At 46.1% G+C, this 13,377-nt stretch overlaps 1 protein-coding gene across 1 annotated transcript in view; it reads left to right on the top strand.

Annotated features, from left to right (window-relative positions):
* The window catches only part of LOC121279142 (ATP-binding cassette sub-family C member 9-like), a 292,247-nt gene that overhangs the window by 110,702 nt on the left and 168,168 nt on the right, over positions 1 to 13,377 (top strand). The gene's annotated exons all lie outside the window — the stretch shown is intronic.

The raw sequence follows: 13,377 nt of genomic DNA, 5'->3' as shown, positions 1-13,377 counted from the left end.
TCCCATAGAAGCAGGTTTAAAGGAGGGACCAGGAGTAAACTTGTGGGTTTGGAAGTTGGGTTGCTGGGTTGTGTATTCCTACTTGCAGGTGATCTTGCTGGAGGCAGGTGAACAATGGAAACAGCTACCTACTTGACAGTGGTGGATAGTCAATAATTAGAATTATGAGGCTAAACTTGGGGGCGGGGAGGACACTGCCAGGATCTTCCTGGTGGTCGAGCGTCCTCCCGCTGACAGTTCTGTGGACATGGGCAGGAAAGGCTGCACGCGTGACCCAAACAAATTCACCGGGGGGGGGGTTTCCCCTTCACTCCAAAGGCTTACTGCCTTTAGCCCTCATCATTCATGAAGCTCATGCGCACCTCCAAGAGCACTTCCAAGTTGAAGCACTTGCACACCCGCTTTGCTGCCTTAGCAACATCCACCTCTTCCAGTGGGGCTGCCAGCCTTTCAAAGCTTCAGGTCCTCTGATTGGGCCTGCAACCTCAGGAATCCACCTGCCATCCTTAATTGGATGGCAAATGTAAGGCAGTCAGTTAGTAGGCTGCCTCCAGGAAGATCACACAGGAGGACGAGACTCACAGACTATGAGGCCCGGATCTATGTTTGTTCTCAATGGAAAAATAATTTCAAGGTAGCAAGGTTCCACCCAGAAAGTGAGAAATAGCTGTTTATGGCAAAAAGCTAATTATGCAATGCAGAAGTTATCATAGCCACTGATTTACCATGAGTGAATAAATCAAATTACATTATTTTTGAAAAATGTATCATTTTAACTGTGGTGTAGAAATTGAATTTCACAATTTCTGTGCATCATTTTGTATGTGTATATAAATACCATGGCTACAAGAGCAGGTCAAAGACTGGGAATTCTGCAGTGACTGTTCAAATCATGTCTACTATGTATAATACACAAGTCAGGAATGTGACAGAATTCTGTCCACATGCCTGGATGAGTGCAGCTTCAACAACCCTCAAAGAGCTCATCATAATCCAGCACAAAGCAGCCTGCTTGAACGGCACCCTGTCTACTATTGATGCATAATGGCATTGGTGTGTACCATATACAAGATCCCAACTCACCAATGCTCCTTTGACACCAAGAACTCCAATGAAAAGCATTCATGAAACTCTTCTAACCTAAAAATTTTGGTAGTACCGGATGGTGAATCTTAGAGCTTGACAGTAATGAAACAGGACTTCTGGAATTTGGTAGCATGGTGAGTGATTTCATCTGACATAATTTTGCAATAAATGCCTGAGGTTTAGTAGAACTGTATAGGATGAATCTAGGGGTTGGCATAACTGGGGGTTAATTGTGAGATTTGGCTCACTGGTAGATTCCTGGGGGTGGATTTTCAAAGTGAGGCCAGGAACCCTAAGCCCAGATGAGCTCATGTTCCCAACCCCTTCATGCCCTTCATGCCACAAGCGACACTGTTAAGGTCATAATTGGGCAGAAGGGAAACTTGGTGCCTAATTAGTGGCATTAAGTGTCTCCAGAAGTTGGGGCTGCCTGCCTGGCAGCAGTGGTGATGGCAGGCGGTAGCCAAAATGGGGCTGCTGCTCCTGTGCTAAAGGGAGAAGGCAGCTCCTCAGAGGGCCAGCAGCATAAAGGCGTGAGATCGAGTGTGAACTTGCAAAACTGAGGTAATGTACACGATTCAGCGCATGATACATGAGGGCTCGATAATTTTACTATTAAAAAAAATCCCATTTGCACCAGAGTGAACCTCATAGCTGTGCACGAACGTGCACCAGACTGTTCATTTGGCTTATCCAAAATCACCATTGAAAATTACAGCCCTGACTTTCCCAGCCTGTTAACAAGCTACTAAGGGAACTAACAGGCCATTAATTGGAGGCAAGCAGGTTCCACATTTCCTCCATTACCCCCCGCTACCCACGGCCTGACTTCAAAAATTGCACAGCGTCCCAGTGGCGCAGGGATCCAGAGACGACCTCTGGGGCCATGATTTTTAAAGTGTGCCTACACAAGCTCCCATCTCTGCAATTGAAAATCTACCCCCTGGTGTTTAATTTAATCAACATTAAATGGAGAGACACAGCATGGGTCTGACTGCATTAATCTGCCAGGTCCATCAGCACTGGTTTGTGACTTTCGAAGGAATCATAATGCATGCTGATTCTGATGGTCTATAATTTGTTTCTTGCTGTGCATCTGTGTGTGTGAGACACATTCTTTCATGCACTTTCTCAAGCATGTGTACAATCTCCTGCAAACATTCTCTCCTGCCCACTCATACTCTCTCATGCACTCTTGCTTGTTTGCTCTCGTGTGGGCGTGAGGCGAGATGGGCCCTGTATGTTGCCAGGAGAGGACATATGCACAGAAAGGAGAAAGGTGACGCTCCTGTTCGTTTTCTCAGACACTTTCTAACTCAGTCTCCCACTTTTGCACTCCCTTGCTTTCTCCCCACTTGAGCTCCTGTGCTCTCTCGTACCTGCTCATCTGCCAGGGCTGCCCAGGATGGTCTGATTCAGGCGAGCTTTAGCTTATCTGGGACAGTACAGCCATTTGGCCCACCAATTCTGCATCTACTGTGCCACCCACTCCCAGCCTCCAGTGCAAAGCAGTCCCACAATCAGAAACCATCCTCTCACAGACACTTATCTTTTATTCTTGTCATACCATTTCTCATAAGGCAACATTGGGGAGGATGAAACACTGGAGCTTTGATATCAACTATATGGTTCATAAACATTAAACAGAAATGTAGCAATTTAACACGATCCTAAAAACCCAAGGGAATACTGTTGTCCAACTACAAATCTTTTAATTATGTTGTAATCTCAGCTGATGTTACAACTGGACAGGCCTGATCCTAGGGTGGAACCTGGCTTGATAGATTCTAATCTTCATTTGTTTATTTAGATATGTGGAGAGCGGCCACTGAACAGAATCACCATATTCAGTTAATGAACTTTTAACAAAAGAGTAAAACATTTATTTAACAAGTAAAGATGAACTAGGGGCAAAATTTTCCCGGAATTGCAATAAATGCGGTACTGGGCGGGTAAAGTGGAGTCCTGCCCGCCAACGAAAATGGCGGGTTTTCATGCTGTATTGTCCCAAGCCCACCTCATTATTTATTCACTCCTGTGAAACATGCCGTTTCCATGGTGAGCAGGCTCTCGGCTACCATCAGCCCGCTGCTGCATCAAGCCGCCACCTTTAAAAGACAGCCACCAGCAAAGTGCTCATCGTCACCTGCTCACCACCACTGCCCAGGAGACACGGCCAGCAAAGGAAAAATGACTGCAGCCCTCCACTTCAGTGATAGGTTCCCCGAGTGACTGCTGGATGCTGTGGAGGCCCACCGGGCTGTGCTCTACACCGGCTCTGGCCGGAGGATGGGCAACAAAGTCACCAACCAGCTTGGGAGGCGGTGGCAGCAGTGGTCAGCGCAAATACCCTTCAGGCGAGGACAGCCACCAAATGCCGCAAAAGGATGAATGATCCCCTCCGTTCCGCCAGGGTAAGTCACTCTTTTCATTACTCCCAACTCACACAGTCACAAACCCATCACACATCCACAGGACCCTCACTCACTGCCAGTGCAAGGGACATCACCATTCACTCTTTCATACACACTGTCATTGTCCTCATCCCGTCCATGGGACCACTCACCACCTGGCATATTTATCACCTGGCCCAGCAGGTATCCTGATACACTCTCCCCATCTCTATTCATGCAGGCCGACGAGGGTGCCACTGCCGCACAGCAGGACCCCGACAGCAGGCTGGAGCCCACCAAGTCTCGGCCCTCCAGTGGACACCCGCCAAAAGTCATCACAGACAGGGCGTCACAGTCAGCTGGCTGCCTCCACTTCTGCTGTGGATATCCGGGGAGCACCAAGATGTAGCGGCAGGGTTTGGAAAGTTAGATAAAAGTAGTTGCACAGCCTGGGCAGGAGTGTTGACCACTTGCACATACTGTTCACTATTGTCAATAAAGTCTTAAGAATGTCTCCCTGCCTATGGCTCCTTGTTCTGATGAACAATGTTCTTGTCATTCAGATGTGAAACCTTTCTGCACAAGATAAAAGGCAGGTGTCTCAGTCCAGGAGCTCTTCCCTGTGCTCTGTGCAGCCTTCAGACCATGGTGAAGGTCTGGCCTCTCTCACCCCTGAAATATTACTGATGCCTGCACCTCGCTGGTGCTGGTCATTGCTGCCAGAATGTAGTGGGCAGGCGCCAAGAGTTCTCTCATTCTCTTAGTGTGCTCTCAGCTCCTTTAAGGTGGGGCTGGCCCCCATCACATGAGCATCTGCGACCAATAATGCTGTGCACCAGCTCCTGAAGGGTTGAGGTGCTGAAGGCAGACACAGCATGAGGTACGTCTAAAGTTTCATGGCTGCCTCGCTGAGCTGGCCCTGTTGTGGAGCGCAAGTGAGCTGCTTTCAGCCAGACAGGAGTCAGACGTTCTCAGAGGCTACGTGAAGATCTATGGAGTGTCCTCTCTGCATGTCGTCATCATCCTCCTGTGATCAAGTAACTATTGGGGCCTCCGCTGCATCTCTATGACAGGAGCATTCTCACAGAGGATATTGGCACTGCCAGAAGCCAGACTGGAGTCAAATGTTCACAACTGTGATGTGAGGATCTATGGGGACACCTCACTGCATGTTGTCATCATCCTCTACAAATCTGGCAGCTATGAGGGCCTCCCGAGCACGCCTGTTTCATCTAGCCAGTGCGAGAGCCTCATCCCTGTCATCGTCACCATCAAGGACCCCATCACCCTCATCCCTGTCGGCGACCTCCTCATCTGAGGAGATCTTCAGCTCCTCCTCAGCCAGTGCGTCTCCCCTTTGGAGTGCCAGGTTGTGAAGAGCACAGCAGACGATGACGATGCATGTCACTCTCTGCAGATTGTATTGCAGGGCTCCACCAGACCGGTCCAGGCACCGGAACCGCATCTTCAGCATCCCGATGGTCTGCTCCACCAAGTTGCGAGCTGCTGCATGTGCCTCATTATAGTGTCGCTCTGCTGCAGTCTGAGGCCGCGGCACAGGTGTCATCAGCCAAGGCCTCTGCAGGTAGCCCTTGTCCCCAAAGAGCCAACCCTGCAGCCTCTGTGGACCCTGGAAGACTGCAGGGATCTGTGAACAACTCAGGACGTAGGCGTCATGCACACTCCCTGGAAACCGGTCGCACACCTGCAGAACGCGCTTCTGGTGCTTGCATGCTAGCTGCACATTCAGTGAGTGGAAGCCCTTGGGATTGATGAAGTTCACCAAGTGCAGCGACGGAGGCCTGAGCACCACATGAGTGCAGTCAAAACCACCCTGCACCTGTGGGAATCCTGAGATCAGGGCAAATCCAATGGCCCTTGCATCCAGGCTGCCCCGGTCCCAGGCGAAATGCACAAAGTTGTGTGCCATGGAGAAGATGGCATCCGTGACCTCATGGATGTATTTGTGGGTGGCGGATTGTAAAATCCCACAGAGGTCACCTGTGGAGCCCTGAAAGGAGCCACTGGCATAGAAATTGAGCGCCATGGTCTCTTTCACAGCCACTGGCCCACTATGGCCCCTCGATGCCAAGTCTTGCAGTAAGTAACAGATATGAGCCACCAGGTCCCTAGACATGTGCAGTCATTGGCGACACTGGTTCTCAGTCATCCGCAGGAATGGCAGGCGGCATCTATAGACCCTGGGTGTCGCTGGGCACCAACCAGCCACGTCTCACTGTCACTCCTGAGCAGTGTGTGCGGGAGCCCCTGCTGCCCCTTCTTCATGAGGTTGCTACTCCTGATTTTGTGCAGCCAGGAATCTCAGTCGCTCTCTCCTCCATCTTCTACGGTCTCTGTAGGCCATCAGGCATACGGCTAGGTCACCAGGATCCATGATCCTGACGTGGTCCTCCTGCAGCAGGAAGGAGAGGGAGATACGTGGTTATCATGGCTGTACTTAGCACCTTTCCTGGCCCTGTGTGACCGACCCTTAATGCTTCCCAGAGAGTGCTAGTCACTCCTCGGATGGTCAGAGATGGTTGCACTGCATGGCTGTCCTGTCAACCTGCGATATGGGGGACACTGGTCCAAACCAGGATGCTGAGATTACAAAAGCTGTAAGCGCCTCCAGCAGTGACTGCTACATGGCCAGCATTGGCATGGAGATTGTACAATGTGTGCAGTCCAACTGCTCCCCAGTCCAATAAAGTGATGGCGGATTCGAAGTCTGTGCCAGAGGGGGTGGGGTGCAGGGATGCGGGGGAATAGGGTAAGGTTTGGAGTGCTTGGTGGCCCTTTGGTGCCTCTATGTTGCTTGCATGGACAAGCAGGCTCGGAGCCCGACCCCAATCATTTCACTGTGGCTGCAACTGATCTGTCTCAGTTGCAGAGACATGGTCAGTTTATACAGGTGTCTCTAATGCATGGCCTTCCCTTCGTTTACCCTGCTCCCCACCTCGATTGCCTGTGTGTGGGATGCAGCACCAGAGCAGCACCTGACCCCCCTGCCACACTGACAATGGTCGCCTCCAAGGCTGGCCAGCACTTGCCCCCAGACACCCCCCCCCCCCCCCCAACTCCTCAACAGTTGCCTCCGGAGCCAGGCATCAGTCGTCCCTGCCCTCTGGCACCCCTGAGGCCTGTAAACAACAGGTGAGCTGTGGAGAACACTGCTGCTAACTTACCTCAGTTCCCCCAAAGTGGAGGTCGCCAAGTGCACTCGCCTGCATGCTGTTGTGAAACGCATTGGCATGCTTTCCCGCCGATGTGCACAGACGATACGATGGGGTTCCAAGAGCCTGGTGGGATGGCCTTTTAATTATATGCTGATGCATTGCAATTTGCTTCATGCCCACTGGCAGCGGGCTCAGAAAATTCCGCCCTCAATTACAATACTCTTTAACCCACAACTATATCTTTACAGAAATATACAGATATATACAGTTACAAAAGCCATCATACTCTAATGTTCACAGTAAGTACAACCCATGTAAACCAGTTGGTGACCTGTGGTCAGGCACACCACACTCTGAAGCCAAGTGACAGATGCCACCCCAGATAGATGCTATGGATCTCTCCTCAGCTATCCCCAGACACTTGTTACACCATGAGCCAGCCAGTCTCACTGAACTCTGTCTTTCACATGAAGGTGTTCAACCTCCACTCTCCAAGAACTCACCTCGGAATCTTCTCCCAAACCCAACACTTTCTCTCAGACACCTTCCGAAAGGGGTCATCTCTAGGGTTTCAAATTCTCCTTCTGATGTTCCTCTTCCCTGGGTCACCACATGCATTCAAGCTGTCTTCCACGCGCTCTCTCTGACCGACACAGCCGTCAACAGTACCACTGCTTCACATGCCCATAGCAAAGAGTTAAAGACCTTTAGTTGCCTTTTTGAACCTTCTGGCCTCTTGAAGCTGTTTTCGCTTTAAATTTGCTTTCTTCAGCTTTTGTCTCTTTAAATCTGAAGGTTGGAGCCTTTCCCTCTGCCCCTCACTCTTAACTTAACTTAACAGGACCTTTTCCAGGTACCTGTCCTTCCTTTGACTAGAAGGTCTTCTTGGGACTTTCTCCTGTTCCGCTCCCCTGGATTTTGGGGTCTTTTCTTTAGCCTGGGACTTGCTATCTGTTCCCTTTGCTCTAGTTTCTCCTGGCAGCTACTTTCAAAACCAACTGAATTCAAACAGCTTCCAAATCAAACTACTGTTTCTAGTTTCTTCTCTGTGTGTCTGTTGGAAGGACCTGCCTCTCTGGACCCCTGTTGCTTGGCAACAGCCCAGTTTCTCTACTCTTGTTTGTTTAACTTAGCTGCAACAAACATAAACCTCTCGTTAGAAATGTAGGCACCCTTTAAAGTGAAACTAAGACTCAACTTGACCTTTTCTTAACACACAAATACAGAAAAACAAATCAAACTTAAACATTAAAGCTAAAACTCATTCCTAACACCCACAAATAAAAATATAACTTACTTAAACTATCTCTATATCCTAACAGTTAGGGCAAGCCCATGTCATACAAATTATAGCACCAAAGTAGGCAATTTGGCCTGCCGTGCCTGTGCTGACCTTTATTGACGTAGTTAATTGCTTTCATGCCATAATTTATATTCAGTATCATTTTTGAATTACAGATCAACATTTTAGGTCATATCTCCATTGGCAAAATATTTTTTTTAAAAACATTTGGATTGTGATGACTGTCCATTGTCTTACAGTTAGGCCACTAATACAGCATTTTTGGGTGGTAATGCAGAATGCCATATAATATTTGAATGCAGACTGCCCCTTTCAGCGAGACTTTCATACAAACATATGAGGAGCAGGAGTAGGCTGCTCAGTCCCTTGAGCCTGCTCTGCCATTCAAAAGATCTTGGCTGATCTGATTGCAACCTCAGCTCCACATTCCCACCTACCCCTGATAACTTTTCACTTCCTTGCTTATTAAGAATCTATCTATCTGTGCCTTAAAAATATTCAAAGACTCTGCTTCCACCAACTTTTGTGAAGAGAGTTCTAAGGACTCACAACCATCAGAGAAAAATTTCTCTTTATCTCTCTCTTAGATTTAAACAGTGACCCCTAGTTCTGGATTGTTTCCTCTTGTGAGACATCCTTCCCATATCCACCCTGCCAAGATCCCTCAGGATCTTATGTTTAGTCAAGTTCTAAACTCCAGCGGATACGCGCTTAGCCTGTCCAACCTTTCATCCTAAGGCAACCCGTCCATTCCTGTATTAGTCTAGTAAACCTTGTCAGAACTGCTTCTAATACATTTACGTCCTTCCTTAAATAAGGAGACCAGTTCTGTACACAGTACTCCTGACTTGGTCTCACCAATGCTCTGTATGACTGAAGCATAACCTCTATACTTCTGTGTTCAGCTCCCCTTGCAATAAATGATAACATTCTATTAGCTTTCCTAATTACTTGCTGTAGCTGCATACGAACCTTTCATGATTATGCTCAAGGACACCAGATCCCTCTGCACCTCAGGGCTATGCAATCTCTTACCGTTTAGATAATATGCACCTTTTTTTATTCTTCTTGCCAAAATGGACAGTTTTACATTTTCCCACATTATACTCCATTTTCTAGATCTTTGCCCACTCACAACCTATGTATATCCTTTGTAATCTTCTTATGTCCTCTTCACAACTTACTTTCCTACCTATCTTTGTGTCATTAGAAAATTTAGCAACCATACCCTCGATCCCTTCATTCAAGTAACACATAAATTGTAAAAAGTTGAGACCCAATACTGATCCCTGTTGCACAACATTTGTTACATCTTGCCAACCAGAAAATGACTCATTTATGCCTACTCTGTTTCCTGTTAGATCGCCAATCTTCTATCCATGCCAATATATCACCCCCCTGTGCACCATGAGCTTTTTTTTTCTGCAATATCCTTTGATATGGCACCTTATCAAATACCTCCTGGTTTCCCCTTTATCCACAGCACATGTTACTTCTTTAAAGAACTCCAATAAGTTGGTTAAACATGATTTTTCTTTCACAAAGCCATGTTGACTCTGCCTGATTACCTTGAATTTATAAGCTCCTCACATTTTCCCTTAACCAGACGTTAAGCTAACTGGCCTGTAGATTCCTGCTTTCTGTTTCCCTCCCTTTCTGAATAAAAGAGTTATGTTCGTTATTTTCCAATCTAATGGAAACTTCCCCAAATCTAGGGAATTTCAGAAAATTAAAACCAATCCATCAACTACCTGAAGAGCCACTTCCTTTAAGACCCTAGGATAATGTCCATCAGGACCTGGGAACTTGTCAGCCCGCAGCTCCAACAATTTTCTCAGTGCCAATCATCTGGTGATTGTAATTTTCTTGAGTTCCTCCCTCACTTCTATTTCCTAATTTGCAATTATTTCTGGAATGTTACTTGTATCTTCTATAGTGAAGAACGATGCAAAATACCTGTTCAATTCATTTGCCGCCTCCTTATTTTCCATTATTAATTCCCAGACTCATTTTCTATAGGACCACCGCTCACTTTGTTAACTCTTATCTTATTTAAATGGCTCTAGAAACTCTTACTATCTTTCTTTGTATTTCTAGTTAACTTTTTCCCTTCCATACCTGGGTTGTCTTATCAGGAAAGGTTAGACAGACTTAGTTAGTTTGCACTGGAATTTAGAAGAGTGAGGGCGGACTTGATTGAACTTTATAAGACTCTGAATGGTCTTGACAAGGTGGATATGGAAAGGATGTTTCCTCTGACGGGTGAGTCAAGAACTAGGGGGCACTATTTTAAAATTAGGAGTTGCCCATTTAGGACAGAGATGAGGAGAATTTTTTTTCTCATGGGGCTGTGCGACTTTGGGACTCTGCCTCTGAAGGCGATGGAGATGCGGTCATTGAATATTTTTAAAGCAGAGGAAGATATATTCTTGCTGAGCAAGGGAATCAAATGTTGTCAGCAGTAAGTGGATTCTCCCACACCAGTCTTTGAACACTTTTCAAATTGTATAATAAGCAAACTTTAATTTTAGATTGAATGTTGCAATGCTGCTTTATTGCTGTCTTGTTTTTCCTGGAGTCTGGGTTCATGTTAATTTTCAAGAGTTTTTAAAAATATTCTTTCATGGGACCTGGGCATTGCTGGTAAGGCTAGAACTTGTTACGCATTCCTAAGTGCCCTTGGGAAGGTGATGGTGCGTCAAATTGGGGTCACATTAGAAAATACTTTGTGAAACACTGCCTTGCTTTGCTTCACATGTATATAATCCAGCAAGGTCATGTTCTGATGTTGGTATGGACTTCATCCTATCTTTCATGCATAAACTGCATTGAATGCTGAAATGCTGGGGTTACTTTGGAGATTTGATACAAATGCACTGGTCCACAACTTGATGGTAACAGAAGGTGAACAAAGGGAAAACTAATGTTTCTATCCACTTAAATCTAATTTTTCCACATATTTGAAGTGGCCTAGAAGTTTTTGCATTCACTACAGATAATAAAAAGTGTTATAAGTACATGATTCTTTGTCACAAAAAAGAAAATGCAGGCCTTTTTATCTTTGGCCTCTGATTTTCAAACCTTTTTGCCTTTGGCCACTCTCGTCCCTGCATCTGCCTCCAGATCTAGGGAGTGTCCTGTATCCTCAACAGGGACTCTTCACTGTTATACTTGCCTCCACCACCTGTTATTGCTTACTTGTGATGTACATTTCACAATGTGATAGCTCAATGACCTCTCTTGGTGACCGCTGGTCTGAGTACCTGAACTGGTGGAGCGTTGCGTAAATCATGTGATTTGATGGCTGCTGATATCAAGTCTACATAAGTGTCATATGCCATGTGGCCATGTTATATTTAAGCCTGCTGCAGGTAACTGGGAACTCCCCACATCTCTCCAGCATCAATGGTCAAAGACGTGAATCCAGTTTATCTCTGCTGCTTTCACTGCTGTATATGTGGCTATGATTTGAAAACCAGCCCTGGTTCTTTACCTCTCCCTGGTGTTCTGTGCTCTCTTCTGCAGGTAGAGAAAGAAGAAACCTATGAATGAGAGCTGTGGAATGTTGTAAGAGGATGGAAGGCCAATATTTGTGGAGGGTCAATGTGAGGGATTGGTGTGGCATTGGAATAAGATGAGGCTAAGTGTCAATGGTGGTTGTCAGAAGGGAATATGAGAAAGTTTCTTAAGACAGAGGGATAGGATCACCTACAAGGTGTGCTGTTCTGAGGAACAATGTGCAACAGAAGGTTGGAAAAGGTAGGGTGAGGCTTGGCACTTGAATGTGGAATTCCACATTTTCACTGCCCCCGATCACACTATTAAAACAGGCAGTGTATCTGGGAGCATGGCACTACACTTCTGCTACCACTTCCAGCCACATATCCTTCTTCTCTATGGCTTCCTTCTTCCTCCCATCTTTGAGGGACAGAACCTCCCTGCAGGCCCTTACAGGTATACGTTGACCCTCCATTTGTTACAGTTGCTGGCTCAGTTCTGGCATTTCTATTTCATTCTGTCCCTTGCAGAGTCCCTTTATAGAGTTGGGCTGAAACATACTGCAGTGGGTTGCCAGCATGTCCGCCAGCTCTAACAAGTCAGGAAACCAAGAAGCCAAATGGAAATGCTATTATGGAAATGGAGTTAAAAAACCTCTGACAAGAATGCAAGAATGCTGCTGAAACTAATGGACTCCCGACGAACTGCCGATCTCCTGCATTGTGAGCAGTCGGAACATCAAAATTCATCTCTTAAAATCCATGGGGTCAATCTAACCCAATCCTCTGGATGCGAAACTGGCTAGTTTGGATCAGTTTTGCACACCCCACAATTTTGCTCTCCATTGATGTGAGTGGTGTGTAAAATCATCAGGTGGCTGATTAGCTGCCATCAGTTTCACACTGCTCTAAAGTCTGCCTCCAAATTCAAGATGAGATTAATGAGCTTTTAAAAATGCATGGGTTAATTAACGATAGTATGCCTTTGTTTAAGGTAAGTTGTGTTTCACAAACTTGAGTTTTTTCATAATCATGAAAGGGAATACAGTTGGTGTGGTGTATATTGATTTTTAGAAGGTGGTAAATAAGCTGTGTGAGGAAGCTTGTTAGGAAATTCCAGACATAAAATTATAAGAGGAAACGTAGCCACATTTACGGAAAGTGCATGGTGGGCAGGAAACAGAGTTGAGGGTAAATGTTGCTTGGTCTGGAGAAGAGTTGGGAATGGTGTACCCCAAGGATCAGTGTTGTATGCACTTTTGTTCTTAGTGGTTATAGATGATTTGGACTTGTATGAAGAGATTTGCTAGAAACTCAGAAGTAGAAGCTTTGGAATAATTAGGAAGACTACAGAAAACTGCCATGAGACATAGAAAGGTTAGTAGAATTGGCAGACAAGTGGCAGATGCAATTTATTGTAAATAAGTCAGGTAATACATTTTGAGAGATAAACAAGGAATTGAGGTATATATTTGTCCGAAAGACACTGAAGGTATGGATGAACAGAGAGACCCAGGGGTGCAAATCCATAATTTGGTAGATAAACCCATAATATAGATTAGTAGAATCTTTGGTCTTATAAATAGGCATTCCCACCTCTTGGTCAGAAGGGTTTGACCCTCACGTGACAACTCCAGTGAGTGGAAACTAGGCTAAATGCTGGGTTGGCATCCAATGGGATACTTGCATTTGGACGGAGTAACCACTGGCTCAGTGATGATATTCTTGTTTTTGAATCGGAAAATTTGGATACAAACCTTATTTTAGACAGCCCTGGTGAGTGGCAAATGGACCACTGGTCTTAAACACTGGGTTGACCTGGTGGATAATTACAAGTGGTCCCTGCCTCATGGTAAGCACGGAGTAGTCTTCACTCGTGGTTGCAGCCCATCTAAGAGAAGGTACTCCAAAGATTAAAATCT

The sequence above is a fragment of the Carcharodon carcharias genome, chromosome 6, assembly GCF_017639515.1.
Source record: "Carcharodon carcharias isolate sCarCar2 chromosome 6, sCarCar2.pri, whole genome shotgun sequence".
Lineage (NCBI taxonomy): Eukaryota > Metazoa > Chordata > Chondrichthyes > Lamniformes > Lamnidae > Carcharodon > Carcharodon carcharias.
Note: the sequence above shows the minus strand (reverse complement) of the source record. Positions and strands in the feature narration are given on the sequence as shown.